The sequence below is a fragment of the Mandrillus leucophaeus genome, unplaced genomic scaffold, assembly GCF_000951045.1.
Source record: "Mandrillus leucophaeus isolate KB7577 unplaced genomic scaffold, Mleu.le_1.0 Scaffold297, whole genome shotgun sequence".
NCBI classification, from domain to species: domain Eukaryota; kingdom Metazoa; phylum Chordata; class Mammalia; order Primates; family Cercopithecidae; genus Mandrillus; species Mandrillus leucophaeus.
In genome coordinates, this window is record NW_012103109.1 from 1,513,661 (window position 1) to 1,519,354 (window position 5,694).

General features: G+C 47.9%; 1 protein-coding gene across 2 annotated transcripts in view; it reads right to left on the bottom strand.

Annotated features, from left to right (window-relative positions):
* HAPLN3 (hyaluronan and proteoglycan link protein 3) overlaps positions 1–5,694 on the bottom strand; it is a 28,395-nt gene that overhangs the window by 11,765 nt on the left and 10,936 nt on the right. Inside the window, exon 1 of one of the 2 annotated variants that reach the window (XM_011986304.1) lies at positions 1,133–1,148. The exons of the other annotated variant lie outside the window; for it this stretch is intronic. The gene's annotated coding sequence lies outside the window, so the exon portion shown is untranslated. Of the gene's footprint in view, positions 1–1,132; positions 1,149–5,694 lie in introns of those variants that run through there. 2 annotated transcript variants of the gene reach the window in all.

A 5,694-nucleotide genomic window follows, 5' to 3' on the forward strand; every position in this document is an offset into this window, starting at 1 on the left:
TAACATGCCCGGCTAATTTTTGTATTTTTAGTAGAGACAGGGTTTCACCATGTTGGCCAGGCTGGTCTCGAACTCCTGACCTCAGGTGATCCACCCTCCTCAGCCTCCCAAAGTGCTGGGATTACAGGCGTGAGCCACTGAGCCCAACTCAAAAATAATTTTTGAACACCATGCTAGAGGTCTTGGGAGCTATTCCAGTTTGGGTGAGCACTCAAATGAAAGAGGTAGCCCACCCATGGGCTGCAGTTTGATGATTTGATTTTTTTAAATATTGCATTAAAATATTATGTCTTGATTACTAAGATTTTTAGCAAACCCCCTTCCTCCCCGGCTTAAACCTCACACTGAGGGCTACTGCCTCACTCATGTCACCCTAGCCCCGCTCACCTACCATTTACTGCACATCTCAACAATTAAAAGATGGGGTCACTCCTTGAAGGAGCTTGGTCCAGGGAGGGGGCAGAGTCGTGGGCAGGCAGTCTCGATTGCTGTGTGGTAAGTACTAAGATGGAGGTACAGAAACAGGGATGTCCAAATGAGACTGAAGGTACAGGAGTTTGCCAGGTGAAGAACTGACAGGTTTATCCAGTAGGGCACTGCCACTACAAAGGTGCAGATGCCAGCAAGAGTCCCGATCCTGGGGGTGCTGGGGGTGTACAGGGGTTCCTTCATTTGTCCCACACACCCACCAGATCCATCGTCTGTCCTTCTCTGACATGTATTGGTCCCTGTGGGTCACTTGTCTTGGTTCCCCGGCCCTCTGGCTTCTAGTGGGATAGAGCCAATGGGAGGCACTCAGAGAAGATGGCAGAGAGGGAAGAGAAGGAAGACCGGGCATTGCTTCCCGGCTCCCTTGCCACCCCAGGGCCTCTGCCACGCAGTGTCTGCTGCTGCTGGTCTCTGAGTCCCCAGCTTCCTTGTTGAGTCCCTTCACCCTGCTCTCTAGAAGTCATTCCTCCATTAAAGTTTCTTCATTGGAATCATCTGGGCTGGATTCTGCTTCCTGCAAATACCCTGGCTGCCATGGGGGAGAGGAGGTAAGGGGGTCACCAGGGCCAGTGTCTGGACGCCTTGGGTGTCAGGCCCAGAAGCATATCCTATTTTTATTTTTTTTTTTAAGATAGAATCGCACTCTGTCGTCCAAGCTGGAGTGCAGTGGCAAGATCTCAGCTCACTGCAACCTCCGTCTCCTGGGTTCAAATGATTCTCGTGCCTCAGCCTCCCGAGTAGCCGGGATTACAGGTACGCACCAACATGCCCCACTAATTTTTATATTTTTTGTAGAAACGGGGTTTCGCCATGTTGGCCAGGCTGGTCTCAAACTCCTAGCCTCAAGTGATCCACCCACCTCGGCCTCCCAAAGTGCTGGGATTATAGGCATGAGCCACCACACCTGGCCAGAAGCCTATCCTTTGTCCTGGGGGCCAGTGATGGCTTTAAGCAGAGAAGTCACAGGATCAGACTCACATGTTAAGATACTTCCCTGCAGGGACTGAGTGGAAGGTGGACCTGGGGGCAGCAAGACAGCAGGCAGCTGCAAACATAACTACGATTATCATGTAGCAACGTGGAAGAATGCTTAGGGTGTGAGTTAAAATAGACAAAGCAGAACATACAATTGCCTCTGCTATGATTGCAACCATGTGGTCTTGTGAATGCCTGTGTACAGGACCCAGAAGATGAGGAAACACTTAAAAGAAAGAGGAAGGGAGGAAGGGAGGACGGAAGGGAAAACAGAAGGAAGGAAAGAAGGAAGGGAGGGAAGGAGGAAGGAAGGAAGGAAGGAAGGAAGGAAGGAAGGAAGGAAGGAAGGAAGGAAGGAAGGAAGGAAGGAAGGAAGGCGGGCGGGCAGGCAGGCAGACAGGCAAAGCATTGGCTTGTTAGAGTGATGGGATTGTGAAGTAAACATTCTTGTTTCCAGAACAGTCAGGAGCGTTTGCTGAAGAGAATGGATGTAAAGAAAGTTGAGAGGTAGAATCCACCATTCTCTTAGACATCTTCACAGAGATCCCGAGGCCCAGACGTGCCATCTATGCTGTGCACTGCAGCCAGGACACCAACAACTCTAAGGCCCCGCTTCTTGTCTAAGAGGAATTCATTCCCCTGTTGACACCTGTAAGGCCCCTTGGCGATAGAGAACTGGGAGGCCTAAACACAATGGGGCAGCCTGGTACAGAGTTTGGGAACTGGAAGATCGGAGTTCAAATCCCACCTCTACTACTTATTCACTGCGAGATTCTGGGCAAGTTTCCTCGGTTACGAAATGGAGATCATAAAACTCACCCTGGTATATTTCTCACCAGTGCATTCTAGTTTTCTCCTAAAGTAACAGGTATAGATGGGTGTATGGCCGCTCAGCTGAAGACTGCATTTCCAGCCTCTCTCGCAGCTAGGAGAGCTATGTGACTCAGTTCTGGTCAATGGCAGCAAGCAGAAATAACATGTGCCACATCCGGGTCTGGCAGTTAAAACAATTACAGATGTCTTTCCCTGGTATTCTTTCCCTCAACCTTCTGGAAACCACAGTAGCCAGCTAAGAGTCAGAGATGGAAACCACAGATTGAATGGCAGAGCTGCCCATCAGCCCTGGACCTCCTCCACTTGCACTGTCCCATGAGAGAGAAACAGAGTCCTATCGTATTTAAGCCACCACTTTTTGCGTCATTTTTTTTTTTTTTTTTTTTTTTAGACAAAGTCTTGCTCTGTCACCCAGGCTGGAGTACAATGGCACAATCTCGGCTCACTGCAACCTCCGCTCCCAGATTCAAGCAATTCTCCCTGCCTCAGCCCCCTGAGTAGCTGGGATTACAGGCACCTGCCACCATGCCTGGCTAATTTGTGTAATTTTTTAGTAGAAATGGGGTTTCGCCATGTTGGCCAAGCTGGTCTTGAACTCCTGACCTCAGGTGATCTGCCCACCTCAGTCTCCCAAAGTGCTGGGATTACAGGCGTGAGCCACCACGCCCGGCCTGCATCTCTTTGTCAACATAGCTTAACCTCACTTGTCCTAACAAATACACACGCCACAGCATTACTATGATCAGCATAAAAGTATTAACAGCTGAGCACTTACTCGCTCATTGATTTTATCTTTGTTTTTGTTTTGAGGCCAAGTCTCACTCTGTCGCCCAGGATGGAGTGCAGTGGTGCGATCTCGGCTCACTGCAACCTCCACCTCCTGGGTTCAAATGATTCTCCTGCCTCAGTCTCCCATGTAGCTGGGATTACAGGTGTGCACCACCACACCCAGCTAATTCTTTATATTTCTAGTAGAGATGGGATTTCACCATGTTGCCCTGGCTGGTCTCGAACTCCTGGGCTTAATCGTTCTGCCCGCCTCCACCTCCCAAAGTGCTGGTATTACAGGCATGAGCCACTATACCTGGTCTCTCTCATTTAATCCTTACCACTACCCCGAGATGTGAGCTTATAAGTGTTCCCATTTTGCAGATGGAAAAACCAAGGCACAGAGAGACTAAGTCATACGCCCAAGGTCATCCAGCTAGGAAGTGGCAGGCTAGGATTCAAACCCACTCCAGCCCCAAAGCCTGGAACTACAATGCCAAATTCAGGGAGGTGATTGTGTGGCACACACAGCCCAGTGGCCCAAAGCAAACCCTTGTAAGAGTTCATTTCCTCTCCCTTTCTTCAGGCTCCACACCTGGAACCAGGAGGGAAGTAGGGCCAAGATTTGATGTTTAGCTTGATGTCCCGGGCTCCCCGCTGTCCCTGCGCAGCTAGAGTCTCCTTGAGCAGAGGAGATCCCAGCTGCTGCTTATAATGTTTCCAGCCTCTTACAGCGGCTCGTCTAGCACAAATGCTCCCCAGTGAGAAAGGGCTTCCTAAGGGCAAACAAATGCAGGGGTTTCTGCCACTAAGTGACATCAGTAGCTCTGGGGAAAAAAAAAAAAAAAAAAAAGTGCATTTTTGCAAAATCATGCATTAAAAAATAAAGTTACAGGGAAATAAAGTCAGGACAGACTGCTCAAAACATGTAACTTTGTAATCAGACAGCTAACAAAATAAGAACAATCTGAATTAAAAAAAAAAAACAAAAAAAAACAAAAAACTAGCACCGTTAACACTCCACTGACATCTGCACCCCACTGATGCCTCCATCAGCCCCTTGCAGCTTTCACCACTGGGACAAGTGCTTCCTCCTTCAAGATGTAAGTCCTCAGAGGCTTTGGTTTTGATAGAAACCAGATTTACCAAAATTAAAAGTCTGACCCAAGGTGAAGTCATCTTCTTCCATTTTTTTTTTTAACACAGGGATATGTTTTTGCAATTTCTTCATCATATTCCTAGTTTTATCAGTAAACTTTTAGTTCTGTTAAGCAGCTAAGCCAACCATGCAAGCATACCTCCTTCACCATAGCTATTGCATCCTTAGGCTGGGATGGTGAGAGTTTGGATATTGAGATTTTGGAAATGTGGGGTAGGAAGGGATGCTGTGTTATCCAAATCTATTTGGTTCCTGAGTTTGGAGCGTGAACAGCAAGAATTAGGATTGCGGCTGGGTGTGGTGGCTCATGCCTATAATCCCAGCACTTTAGGAGGCCGAAGCGGGTGGATCACCTGAAGTCAGGAGTTCAAGAACAGCCTGGCCAACATGGCGAAACCCTGTCTCTACTAAAAATACAAAAATTAGCTGGGCATGGTAGCAGGCACCTGTAATCCCAGCTACTCAGGAAGCTGAGGCAGGAGAATGGCTTGAACAGGGGAGGTGGAGGTTGCAGTGAGCTGAGATTGCGCCACTGCACTTCTAGCCTAAGTGACAGAGCAAGACTCTGTCTCAAAATAAACAAATAAACAAACAAACAAAAAAAAGAGGATGGCGAGAGACTTCTGGATGCATACTAAAAAGCGGCACTTTCTGCAAGACTGTCAGTATTTATGTTAAGGAACTCACACATTGCTAAGGCTTCATATTTAATTACGAAAAATCTCCAGACATTCACGGGTTGGGAAAAATCACTACTGAACCAATGCAATTCCATGTTAAACTAACATTGTTCCTCCATCATTCTCACCAATCATGGATGAGAACCAACGCAATTCCATGTTATACTGACATTGTTTCTCCACCATTCTCACCAATCATGGATGAGATGAGTCTCGGTTCAGAAACATGCACGGAGGCAGAACACGCTGTTGCACCTTCTGCTGTCCTCTGGTGAGCTCAGCACTTGAGCCTCTGAGGCACCCCTTCCCAGCCTCAGAAACCCCAGCACACCCTCACAACCTTCAGCCTGGCACCACACTTGCTCCCTGGGTTTTAAAGGGCTTCTACATCCAGCAGCTCCCATGATCCTCCTAAGAGCTCCCCATGGTTGGCAAGGATAATTTTTTTCTCCCCATTTAATCCACAAGTGAATAGAGCCACAGAGACATGAAGCAACTATCCAAAGATCACAGGGCCAGGAGGTGGGAGAGGCAGAACTCTGTTCAATCCTTGTCAGCCAATCCCATAACAGTCCGTCATAAATTTTTATTTATTTATTTATTTAAATACATATTTTTTTGAGATGGACTCTCACTCAGTCACCCAGGCTGGAGGGCAGTGGTGTTAGCTCAGCTCACTGCAACCTCAGTCTCCCAGATGCAAGTGATTCTCCTGCCTCAGCCTCCTGGGTAGCTGGGATTACAGGTGCCCACCACCACGCCCAGCTAATTTTTTTTTTTTTTTTTTTT